This window comes from Macaca thibetana, chromosome 18, assembly GCF_024542745.1.
Source record: "Macaca thibetana thibetana isolate TM-01 chromosome 18, ASM2454274v1, whole genome shotgun sequence".
Taxonomy (NCBI): domain Eukaryota; kingdom Metazoa; phylum Chordata; class Mammalia; order Primates; family Cercopithecidae; genus Macaca; species Macaca thibetana.
The window spans coordinates 72,072,271-72,085,850 of record NC_065595.1 but is presented as its reverse complement, the minus strand read 5'-3'; the positions used below and the strand labels follow the sequence as shown (position 1 = coordinate 72,085,850).

Genomic DNA, 13,580 nt, shown 5'->3' with positions numbered 1-13,580 from the left:
GTTCCCTTGAACTGGGCTCCTCTCCTGCAGACCCTCTGTCTGCCATTTGTGCCGGGATTCCCAGAGCCCCAGCTTCCCCATGGGGCGAATCGGATCAGCCATTTGCCTCAGAAAATCTCTTTCTCATACTCGGGAGCCTGAGGCAGGAGGATCACTTGGGGCCAGGAGTTCAAGGCTGCAGTGAGCTGTGATCGCACTGCTGCACTCCAGTCTGGGCAACAGAGCCAGCTTGACGTGGCCTCCCGGCCTCTCCTCTCTCCTCCGGGACTCTGACGCTTCCATTCCCACAGGGCATGGGGTTTCACACACTTCCAGGCCTCAGGGCTTGTAGTGCCCACCTCCTGCCCGGTGTGCCCCTTCCTTGGCACAGACGCTCCCAACTCCCTCACCAGGCTGCTGCTGTGGAACGGGCTTCCTTACCCCGTGGCCTCCGTGGCTGTGCTTTCACCCCGTCCCACTTATAACCATGGTGTGTGGCTCAGGCCCCTGCCTGGACGTCTTCTCATTTTGGCATCCAGCAAAGAGCACAACCTATGGAAAATGCACACAACTGTGCTAAAAAACAAACAAATCAAATCTGCTCTAAGTCTCTCATTTTGCAACAGAAAAAGAGAAGTTGTTAAGAAGTAGCGTGACTTGCCTGAGATCCTACAACCAGTTAGTGGCAAAGCTGGGACGAAATCCTAACTCTCTCTGGGCCACTCTTACCTGCCTTCTCTTAACACCTGCAATTCCTGGTGGCTGTGAGGACCAAGCTGGAACTGATGCCCTCAGCTCCCGGCAGGTACCCGGGGTCTGTGTGCGAGAGAAAGCTGCTTAAATAGCAGTGATGCCAGGGCACAAAGCCCGACAGGTGGGGGACCCAGGCCCCGCCCTCAGCCCTCCCCACTGCCTCACCTCCTGGGATGTGTGATCTAGGCAGAGTCTTCAGTGCTGCAAGGCACAGGATGGTGCTGGCTGTCTAGGGGGATAGGAGGAAGAGGTGGAGGTGGAGAAGAGGATGGTGATGATAGATAATAGCTATTACCCAACATCAAAATTCTTGCCTTCCAAAGTGGGTCTCTCACTTCTGGGACTACATGGCCAAAGGCCAGGACCCCTGTGGGAGGCAGGGAGAGGATTCTTTCCTTAGGGAGAGAGCTGGGCCACGTGGACTCTGCACCCCCTTCAAAGCCAGGGCTCCCACCAGGACTGGACACACGGACCTGAGTACACTGCTGTGGAGAGGCTGCCCAGAGCTGAGAGTTGGGCTCCAAGGCCAGGCTGACTTCACGTCCTGCTGCATGGTTCCACAAAGGGGTCCCAAGGAGCCCATGCCCACAAGGCTTCGAGGTCATCTCAGCACTTACAGAACAGCCACGCATCCCCGGACCCCCAAGATCTATTCTTGAGACTTCTTATGGCTCAGTGTATTTGAGCCAGCAGGCAGCTCACTCTCTCCGTGTTTCCCCAGGCACCATGTGCCGATGGTGACATGCTGACTCCTCTGGCAACCAGCACCATGCAGAGGGTCTCACTGTGAATCACAAGACTGAAGGGACAGTGCTTCCCAACAAACAGAACGCACAGAAACACGAAATTCAAACCTCTCGTCTTGACATGCTAAGCCCTGTCCTCATTGATGGCTACAATGGAGTGGTGATACCCTGAGGACAGAATGTGTGGCTCCAGTAGCTTGGAGTCCAATCACTGCTGTTAACCTGCCGCTAACCAACTCTGGAACCCTGCATTCTCGGGAGGTAATCTTGTACATAGACCGAGAAAGAGTCGGTTTAGGGGGCAAGCCAGCCATCGAGGGGGAGAGAAAAGAGGCCTAGAGGAAGGATGTAGAGACCTGGGCTCTGGTCCTGGATACGCCCCCATGTCCTGTGCAATTAGAGCCGGTCACTTAAGCACACCCTCAGCTTCCTTACCTGGGAAGTGGGGATAATAATACTTGCTCCGGGAGGCTGAGGCAGGAGAATGGCGTAAACCCGGGAGGTGGAGCTTGCAGTGAGCTGAGATCTGGCCACTGCACTCCAGCCTGGGTGACAGAGCGAGACTCCGTCTCATAAAAAAAAAAAATAATAATAATACTTGCTCATCTCACTTTGCAAGATTATTCAAGTCAAATGATCATCTCCTTAGCCAATACTATAAGCAATGCACACTTGTTTGAGGATTTATTACCTGGTAAGCAGCCCTTTTATTTTTTTCTCTGAAAGGATTTTAATCCTTTAGCCATTGAGAGAGCCAACCCTGGATTACCCTTGCCAAAATACATCACTTCCTACTCAAAAACACACCTCACTTCACACCACTGAACCGGACACTTAAAAATGGTTAGAATGGTAAATGTATGAGGTGTATATTTTACCACCCTCGCCACACACACACATCACTTCCTATTCCCGCATCTCACCATGGAATATTCCTCCCACTACTGCACTCTTGGAGTCCCCCGGCAGCTGGCTCCAGCCCCGCCCTCCCATGGTGCCTCGCCGGCCTGCATCAGGCCACAGGCCCCTCCTTCGTCCCCACATCGGGACACCTCTCACCCAGTGACTGCAACTACTGGGGACCCTTTGCATCCCCAACAAGAGTGCCACCACCAGAATGCGCAGACTGGGACCCTTCGCACATCGGTCAGTACTTTATGCAAGAGAGACACTCGGTGTGTGTTTGGCAGTTGGCCGAGTTCTCTGTCCACAGTGAAGGAAGGGGAGGAGGCTCAGGCCTGCAAAGGACATGACTCCTTAGAAGTAGTGGTCGTCTAGCTCCTCACCATGTGGGCTTTATTCACCGCTTCCCTGTGACGCTCATACTTGTTTTCTATTGCTGTCATAAAAAGTCACCACAGGGAAGTGGCATCGCCAACACGGTGGGATAAGACGCCTCAAGTATCATTCCTCCCGAGACGCCGACTTAACAATATATGGCCCAAAAAGTCTGAATGAGAACTCCAGAAACCACTGAAGAAGTGGCAGCGCCCCAGGCAAACTCAAAGCCAGAACAGCCACTTTGAAGAAGGTACGAAAAGCCATTTTATTTCAACCCCAAAAGCCATTCCTCAAAGCAGCACAATCAGCAGAAAGCACCCGGTTCACAGCTTCTCCCTCAAGGGAAAGAAGAGACTGGAACACGTGTCCAACATTCCAACGTTTCAGGGAGGGGCCGCCTGAAGCAGTGGTTTTGTCCCACTGGAACTGGACCGCCCTGGAGCTGATAATACACTTTGGACATCCTGGGAGCCACAGGGAACCAGCTCAGCGGCTTCAGCAGCCCCAAGCGACCTGCAATACTCCAGGCAGACACCAGAGGGAGCAAGAGATCACAAGCTCCTGAAAAGAAACCAGAAAACCTGGGAAATTACACACACGCCCAGAGAGGACACATCCCAAAGGCTGGACAGGCCTCTGGAATCTCCCACCCAGATGACTGGGGAAAGTTTTCCCTTTATGAAGCCAGACCTAAAAGACTGCAATAGGTGGCTGGTGTTCCAAATGCACAAATCACAGCATGAAATAATAAGACCCACGGAGAAGCAAGAAAACATGGTTGAATCAAAGGAAAAAAATAAATCTCCAGAAACTGACTCTAAATGAATAGAGGTCGATGAATTACCTCAAAAATAATTTCAAATATTTCTCTTAAAGAAATTCAATATACTACAAGAGAACACAGATTAACAACTAAATTAAATCAGGAAAACAATGCATGAACAAAATGAGGTTATCAACAAAGAGATAAAAACTGCAAAAAAAAAAAAAAAAAGAGAGAGAGAGAGAGAACTAAGCATAAATTCTAGAGCTGATGAATCCAATAAGTGAATTGAAAAATTCACTACAGGGGCCAGGTGCAGTGGCTCAAACATATAATCCCAGCATTTTGGGAGTCCAAAGCAGGCAGATAACTTGAGGCCAGGAGTTCAAGACCAGCCTGGACAACATGGACAACATGGTGAAGCCCCATGTCTACCAAAAACATATAAAAATTTGCCAGGCATGGTGACATGTGCCTGTAGTCCCAGGTACTTGGGAAGCTGAGGATTGTTTGAGCCCAGGAGGTGGAGGTTGCAGTGAGCTGACATCATGCCATTGCAGTCCATCCTGAGGGACAGAGCCAGACACACACACACACAAAAAAAAAAAAAAAAAAAGAAAAAGGAAAGTTTAGTACAGAGATTCAACAGCAGACTTGATCAAGCAAACAAAGAACAAAAGAATAAGCAAACTTGAAGACAGGTTTTTTGAAATTATTAAAGTAGAGAAATGAAAGGAAAAAGAATGATGAAAAGTAAAGAAAGCCTAAGGGAATTATACAACACCATCAAGCCAACCAATACATGTCATATGAAAGTCCCAGACAGAGATAAGAGAGGGAAAGGGGCAGAGAGCTTATTTGGAAAAACAATGGCTGAAACCTTTCCAAATCTGAGGAAGGAAACAGATATTCAAATTCAAGAAGTTCACATGACTCCAACTTGGATGAACACAAACAGGTCCACAGTTTGGTTATAATATATAGAAGTCAAAAACAAAGAAAATTTTGAAGGTATCAAGAAAAAGTGACTTGTCATATACAAGGGAGCTTCCTTGAGACTATCAGTAATTTCTAAGCAGAAACATTACAGGCCAGAAGGTAGTAGAATGATCTATTTAGAGGGCTAAAAGAAAAAAAAAAAAACTACCAACCAGGAATACTACAACCAGTAAAACTGTCTTCAGACTTGAAGGCAAGAACTTCCTGTTTCTTTTTTTTTTTTTTTTTTTTTTTTTTTTTTTTTTGAGACGGAGTCTCGCTCTGTCGCCGGGGCTGGAGCGCAGTGGCGCGATCTCGGCTCACTGCAAGCTCCGCCTCCCGGGTTTACGCCATTCTCCTGCCTCAGCCTCCTGTGTAGCTGGGACTACAGGCGCCCGCCACCTCGCCCGGCTAGTTTTTTGTATTTTTTTAGTAGAGACGGGGTTTCACCGTGTTAGCCAGGATGGTCTCGATCTCCTGACCTCGTGATCCGCCCGTCTCGGCCTCCCAAAGTGCTGGGATTACAGGCTTGAGCCACCGCGCCCGGCCAGAACTTCCTGTTTCAAAATGGCAGTGTAGGCCGGGCGCGGTGGCTCACGCCTGTAATCCCAGCACTTTGGGAGGCCGAGGCGGGCAGATCACAAGGTCAGGAGATCGAGACCATCCTGGCCAACACGGTGAAACCCCGTCTCTACTAAAAATACAAAAAAATTAGCCGGGCGAGGCGGCGGGCGCCTGTAGTCCCAGCTACTCGGGAGGCTGAGGCAGGAGAATGGCGTGAACCCGGGAGGCGGAGCTTGCAGTGAGCTGAGATCCGGCCACTGCACTCCAGCCTGGGCGACAGAGCGAGACTCCGTCTCAAAAAACAAAAACAAAAACAAAAACAAAAAAACAAAAAAAACAAAAAAAAAAAACAAAATGGCAGTGTAGAAGCAAGCTGGCTTCACTCCCATCAACCTCCTGTCCCAGAAAACTGAAAAATATATCTATACGGCACTGAGATTCTCCCAAGCAATATCTCAGAACTCAAAAATGAAGATGAGACAGTTCCCACAGCCACAGATAAAGAAACTCTGAGTAGCCGGGCGCGGTGGCTCATGCCTGTAATCCCAGCACTTTGGGAGGCCGAGACGGGCAGATCACGAGGTCAGGAGATCGAGACCATCCTGGCCAACACGGTGAAACCCCGTTTCTACTAAAAATACAAAAAACTAGCCAGCCGTGGTGGCGGGCGCCTGTAGTCCCAGCTACTCGGGAGGCTGAGGCAGGAGAATGGCGTGAACCCGGGAGGCGGAGCTTGCAGTGAGCTGAGATCCGGCCACTGCACTCCAGCCTGGGCGACAGAGCGAGACTCCCTCTCAAAAAAAAATAAAAATTAAAAAAAAAAAAAACTCTGAGCAGACAGAGAGAACTGGACTTTCACATTTGTGATGCCCCTCCCCCCATTCTGCCTATCGCCAAGCACGTGGAAAAATTTCCTCTCAACTCATAGTTTCTACACTGGAAAAAGTGAGATCGAGGTGGACAACCAGCTCCCCCACTGTCTTGGATTCTCTGGCACATCTGACCCTGCCTTAGCCCATGGAAAGCATTACGAGTGCCTGAAGGGAGAAATAGCCTTGAGGACAGGCAGAGACAAAATAGGCAGGCAGGACCACCATCCCCAGCCCTGGAAACTCTGCTCTGTAACCTGGCTAAAGAAGACACCAAATCAGAGAGGCTGTTCAGCAGCACCACATGTAAAAGATTCACTTCACAGGTCTCCTGGGACCAAACCCCTTGCCAGCCCTCCCATACTGGTGGAACATCCTCTTTGGGGCCTCCCCCATTCAAGAAGGGCAGCATTCATGTCGTTCATTACAGCTGGGTGGACCTGGATTTAAGGCACCACCCACAACTGTAAAGGAACCAGGCAACCTCGTGGTAAAGAAGCTCTGCAGACACAAACCCAATACAAGCCAGACAAAGACGACTTACTTAAATAACCCCTCAATGCAAAGATGTAGACTACATCCACAAGAAACAACTGTGAACAGGGAACCATGACCTCCCCAAATAGAAAAAGCAAGGAACCAGTGACTGACCCCAATAAGATGGCAATATGTGAGCTCTCTGACCGAGAATCCAAAACCGTGGGGTTTTTTGTTTGTTTTTAGAGACAGAGCCCAGGCTGGGATGCAGTGTCATAATCTTAGTTCACTGCAACCTCAAACTCTTGGATTCAAGCAATCCTCTCAAGTAGCTAGGACTACAGGTGTATGCCACCATACCTGGCTAATTTCTTTTTTAATTATCTTTATGTAAAAATGTAGTCTCACTATTTTTTTCCAGCCTGGTCTCAAACTCCTGGCCTCAAGTAGGTCTCCTATCTCAGCTTCTCAAAGCACTGGGATTATAGGTGTGAGCCATCATGCTCAGCCCAAAACTGCAGTTTTAAGGAAACTCAATGATCTTCATGATAACACAGAAAAGCAATTGAGAAATTTAACAAAGAGATTGAAATAATTAAAAAGATCACACACAACTCTTAGAACTGAGAAATGCATGTACTGAACTGAAAAGTTATTAGAGGCTCTCAACAGCAGAATAGATGAATCACAGGAAAGAATCAATGAGGTCGAAGACAGCCTATTTGAAAATACACAGTATGAGGAGAAAAGACAAAAAAAGAGTGAAAATGAACAAAGATTACCTATAAAATATAGAAAATTACTTAAAAAAAACAAACTTAAGAATTATTGGTGTTCAAGAGGGAGTTGAAAAAGAGTAAGGGGAGTAGAAAGTATATTCAAAAAGAAAAATAGAAAACTTTCCAAACCTTGAGAAAGATATAAATAACCAGGTACAAGAAGGTGAGCGATCACCAGATTTGACTCAAATAAGACAAACTCTGAAAGGTCAAGAACAAAGAAAAGGTCCTAAAACCAGCAAGAGAACAGAAGTAAGTAAATCACACGTAAAGGAGCTACGATTTGTCCAGCAACAGACTTCTCAATGGCAACCACACAAGCCAAGAAAGAGTAAGGCCACATTGTCAAAGTGATGAAATAAAAAAAACCCTGCCATTCAACAATACTGTACCCAGCAAAGTTATCCTTCAAATATGAAGAAGAGATAGTCTTTTTCAAACAAAACAGAGTTCACCACCACCACACCCATCTTACAAGAAATGCTAAAGATAGTTCTTTAATCTGAAAAAAAAAAAACACTAAAATGCCAAAAGAAAAAAATAAAAAATGAAAAACATTTGAAGGTATAAAACCTACAGGTAAAATTAAATATTCAGCTCAGACAAACCCAGTATACCCTAATATTGCAATTGTGTTGTGCAGTCCACTCATAGCTCTAGCATGAAGTCCAAAAGACAAATATATCAAAAACAATCACAGTTATTATAGCAGCCTGTTAAGAAATAGATAATGTAAAAATATGTAAATTGAGACAACTAAAAGTTAAAATATGGGGGGATAGAGTTAAAGTGCAGAATTATTTCTTTTCTTTGTAATCTAAGATAAGTTGTCATCTCTTCAAAATAACTTATAAGATGCTTTTTATAAGCTTCATGGTAGCCATAATCCAAAACCTATATAGATTTCCTAAAAATAAGAAGAAACAAATTAAAACATGCTACAAGACAAAATAAGTTAACAACAAAAGAAGGTAGCAAGAAAGGAAGAAAAGGAGACAGGATGTACAAGACAATCAGAAAACAAGCAACAGAATGACAGTAGTAAATCCTCACTTATGATTAATAACACTGAACATAAAAGGACTCAGTCCTCTTAGATAAAAGGCATAAAATGGCTGAATCAATAAAGAAACTAGACCCAAATATATGCTGCCTACAAGAAACCACCTTCACCTATAAAGACACACATAGATTGACGGTGAGGGGGTAGGAAAAATATTCCATGGGACTGGAAACTAAAAAAGAGCAGATGTAGCTATATTTATCTCAGACTACAAGTCAAAGACTAAAAAGATACAAAGAAGGTCACTGTTTAATGATAAGAGTAAATTCAACAACAGAATATAACAATTATAAATATGTATGCACCCAATACCAGAGCACCCAAGTATATAAAAGCAAACATTAACAGATCTAAACGGATAGACTGAAATGTAATAGTAGGGGACTTTAACACCCTACTCATTAATGGACAGATCATCCAGACAGAAAGCCAAAAAAAAAAAAAAAATTTAAACTATACCCAAGACTTACTAGGCCTAACTGACATTTACAGAACATTTCACCCAATTATTACAGAATACACATTCTTTTCATCAGCACATGGAAATAATCTCCAAAATAAACCGTATCTTAGGCCACAAAACAAGTCTCAACAAATTCAAAAATACAGAAATCATATCAAGTATGTGTTTCTGACCATGATGGAATAATAGTAGAAATCAATAAGAGGAACCTCAGAAACTTCACAAGCACATGGAAATTAAACAATGTGCTCCTGAATGATCAATGGGTTAATGAAGGAATTTAAAAGGAAATTTAAAAATTTCTTGAAACAAATGAAAATGAAAATACAACATACCAAAATCTATGGGATGTGACAGAAGCAGTACTAACAGGGAAGTTTATAGCAATAAATGGCTATATCAAAAATGTAGAAAGACTTCGAATAAACAACCTAAAATACACCTCAAGGAATTAGAAAAGCAAGAACAAACCAAACCCAAAATTAGTAGAAAGAAAGAAATAATAAAGATCAGAGCAAAAATAAACAAAATTGAGACTTAAAAAAAATACAGAAATCAACAAAATGAGAAGTTGTGTTTTTTTAAAAAGAAAAGATGAAAGTCTTTAGCTAGACTAAGAGAAAAATGAAAGAAGACCCAAATAGATAAAATTAGAAACAAAAAAGGAGACATAACAACTAGGCCACAGAAATACAAAGAATCACTGGAGACTATTGTGAATAACTATATGCCAACAAATCAGAAAGCATAGAAGAAATGGATACATTCCTGGACACATTCACCCCATCAAGATTGAACTATGAAGAAATAGAAAATTTCAACAAACCAAAAATGAGTAAGAAGATAAAAGCCATAATAAAAAGTTTTCTGTGAAAAAAAGAAAGCGGCCAGGCGCAGTGGCTCACGCCTGTAATCCCAGCACTTTGGAAGGCTGAGGTGGGCAGATCACGAGGTCAGGAGATCGAGACCATCCTGGCTAACACGGTGAAACTCCATCTCTACTAAAAAAATACAGGAAAAAAAAAAATTAGCCGGGTGTGGTGTCAGGCACCTGTAGTCCCAGTTAATCGGGAGGCTGAGGCAGGAGAATGGTGTGAACCCGGGAGGTAGAGCTTGCAGTGAGCTGAGATCATGCCACTGCACTCCAGCCTGGGCGACAGAGTGAGACTATGTCTCAAAAAATAAAAATAAAAAAGCCTAGATATAATGGCTTCACTGTTGAATTCTACCAAACGTTTTACAAAGAACTAGAACCAATTCTACTCAAACCCCTAAAAAAAAATTGAAGTAGAGGGAATACTTCCTAACTTGTTCTCTGAAGCCATCATTTCCCTGATACCAAAACCAGACAAGGACACAACAAAAAAAGAAAATGGTAAGTCAGTATCACTGATTGAACATAGAGGCAAAAATCTTCAACAAAATACTAGCAAATTGAATTTAACAACACATTAAAGTGATTATTCACCATGGTCAAATGGGATCTATCCCAGAGATGCAAGGATGGTTTAACATATACAAATCAATAAATGTGATACATCACATTAATAGAACCAAGAACAAAAACTATATGATCATCTAACACATCCAGAAAAAGCATTCAATAAAACTCAGCATCCCTTTGTGATAAAACCCATCATCAAACTGAGTATAAAGGGAATATACCTCAAAATAATATAGGCTATATATAACAGTTCCACAGCTTATATGGTACTGAATAGGGAAAAATTGAAGGCCCTTCCTCTAACATATGGAACAAGTCAAACACCTACTTTCAACCCTTTCTTTTTTGGAAACAGAGTCTCGCTCTGTCACCTAGGCTGGAGTGCAGTGGTGTGATCTCAGCTCACTGCAACCTCCACCTCCTGGGTTCAAGTGATTCTCATGCCTCAGCCTCACAAGTAGCTGGGATTACGGGCATGCACCACTGTGTCTGCCTAATTTTTATATTTTTAGTTGAGACGGGGTTTCTCCATGTTACCCAGGCTAGTCTTGAATTCCTGGCCTCAAGCAATCTGTCTACCTCGGCCTCCCAGAGTGCTGAGATTACAGGTGTGAGCCTCTGCACCTGGCTACTTTCACCATTTTTATTCAACATAATACTGTAAGTCCTAACCAGAGCAATTAGGCAAGGGAAAGAAATAAATGACATCCAAATTGGAAAGAATTAAGACAAATTAGCATTTTTCACAGATGACGTGATCTTACACTTAGAAAAATCTAAAGACTCCACCAAAAAACTGTTAGAACTGATAAACAAATCCAGTAAAGTTGCAGGATACAAAATCAACATACAAAAATCAGTAGGAGTTACATATGCCAAGAGTAAACAATCTGAAAAAGAAATCAAGAAAGAAATCTGGGAGCCTGCATTTTCTCCAGTACTCACTGGGGGCCAACTGCTGAGGTATTTGGCTGTTATAAATAAAGTTGTGATGAACACGTGTACAAGTGTTTGTATGGACATAAGTTGTTATTTCTCTTGAGTAAATACCTAAAAGTGGGATTTCTGGAGTTTTACTATCCTTGGATGCTACTGTTGATATGGAAAAGACTGAGGAACAGTTTGCTAATCAGCACATTGTTAAACATTCCTCAGGAACCAAAAAACCCACTTAACTTCTTGGCATAGACATATCAAAGACTGTGCAAGCAGGAAAATAAAACTTGGTTGCTGTTTTATATTCTAATGGATCAATCAGAATATATGATAGAGAAAGATTAAATGTACTCTGAGAATTTAGTGGATATCCTGGACTTCTTAATCGAGTGAAATTTTTGCGAATTCCTGTGACAGTGTATATTCAGGATATACTGATGGCACTGTAAAATGTTGGGAAGCTCGAGTAGCCAGTGAAAAACCTGTCCAGCTCTTCAAGGATTACCCCTCCAATACTTTTATCCATTTTGATATTAACTGTAGTGATCATATTATTTGTGCTGGTACAGAAAAGTTGATGATGATGCATGGTTGTTGTTTTGGGATGCAAGGATGAATTCTCAGGATTTATGTACAACTAAAGACGCGATTGGTGCATATTCAGAGACACATAGCGATGATGTCACTCAAGTACATTTCCATCCCAGCAATCCCAACATGGTAGTCTCAGGTTCACCTGATGGCCTGGTAAATGTATTTGATATTAATGTTGATAATGAAGAGGATGCACTGGTTACAACCTGAAACTCAATTTCATCAGTCAGCCGTATCAGTTGGTCTGGTAAAGGTTACAGACAGATATACCGCATGACACATGGTGAAAGATTTTATTGGTGGGATCTTAATCATCTGGGAAAAGGGAGAAAGCAGTTTTTCTTCAATGGGTCTAGAGTTTCAGTTTTACCAGACGAAAATTTCTAGAACTCTGATGCACACAAGGTACTTACAGTGAACACTACTAAACTGCATGCCTAGAAACGGTTAAAATGGTAAAATTTATATGTTTTTGTCCACAATTTTTAAAAAAGAAGTTCTATGATGACATAGACCAATACTGTATCTCCAGGGTCTAACACAAGTCTGGCACATAATAGATGTGAACTAAATACTTGCTAAATGAAGGAATTAATAACTATAAAGCCAATGGTCTTAATTATTGTAGAATATTCTCTTTCTAAAATAGTAATAACCACTATATATATATATAAATTGTTATTTATAGAATGAGAGAGGGAACTGGGTATTGGAAACAACAGATAGAAGTTAGACTAATCGGAATGTACTTTCCTTTGTTGCTGATTTCGATTCCTTTGTTTTAGATTTGATTTTAGAACCATGTAAACATTTTACATAATAATTAGAAATCAGGCCGGGCGCGGTGGCTCAAGCCTGTAATCCCAGCACTTTGGGAGGCCGAGACGGGCGGATCACGAGGTCAGGAGATCGAGACCATCCTGGCTAACAAGGTGAAACCCCACCTCAACTAAAAAATACAAAAAATAACTAGCCGGGCGAGGTGGCGGGCGCCTGTAGTCCCAGCTACTCGGGAGGCTGAGGCAGGAGAATGGCGTAAACCCGGGAGGCAGAGCTTGCAGTGAGCTGAGATCCGGCCACTGCATCCCAGCCTGGGCGACAGAGCGAGACTCCCTCTCAAAAAAAAAAAAAAAAAAAAAAAGATAATTAGAAATCAATATTAAATAAAAAATGTAAAAGCGGCCGAGCGCGGTGGCTCAAGCCTGTAATCCCAGCACTTTGGGAGGCCGAGACGGGCGGATCACGAGGTCAGGAGTTCGAGACCATCCTGGCTAACACGGTGAAACCCCGTCTCTACTAAAAAATACAAAAAAAAAAAAAAAAACTAGCCGGGCGAGGTGGCGGGCGCCTGTAGTCCCAGCTACTCGGGAGGCTGAGGCAGGAGAATGGCATGAACCCGGGAGGCGGAGCTTGCAGTGAGCTGAGATCCGGCCACTGCACTCCAGCCTGGGTGACAGAGCAAGACTCCATCAAAAAAAAAAAAAAAAAAAAAAAAAAAAAGAAAGTTAATCCTCAATGTGTCAGTGTTGAGAGGCGGGGTCTAGTGAAAAGCGTTTGGGTGATGGGGGCAGATCCTTCATGAATGGCTTGGTGTTGTTTTTGCCATAATGAGTTCTTGCTCTGTTAGTTTCTGTGGGAGCTGGTTGTTAACTAGAGCCTGGCACCATCCCCTGTGCCCTCTTGCTTCCTCTCTCACCGTGTGATCTCTGCACTTGCTGGCTGTTCTTCACTTTCTGCTTATGGTATTCTTCCCCCTGCTAAATTTGTTTTTAGTTTGTTTTTGTTTTTCTAATTTCTTGAAGTGTAAAGTTAGGTTGTTGATTTGAGATCTTTGTTATTTCTTAATGTACGTGTTCTATGCTATAAACTGTCTTTAGTACTACTTTTGCTA

The 13,580-nt window shown here is 43.3% G+C and overlaps 1 pseudogene; it reads left to right on the top strand.

Annotated features, from left to right (window-relative positions):
- The first annotated feature begins 11,259 nt into the window (after nucleotides 1-11,259).
- On the top strand, nucleotides 11,260-12,076 carry LOC126941107 (WD repeat-containing protein 89-like; annotated as a pseudogene).
- The last annotated feature ends 1,504 nt before the right edge of the window (nucleotides 12,077-13,580 follow it).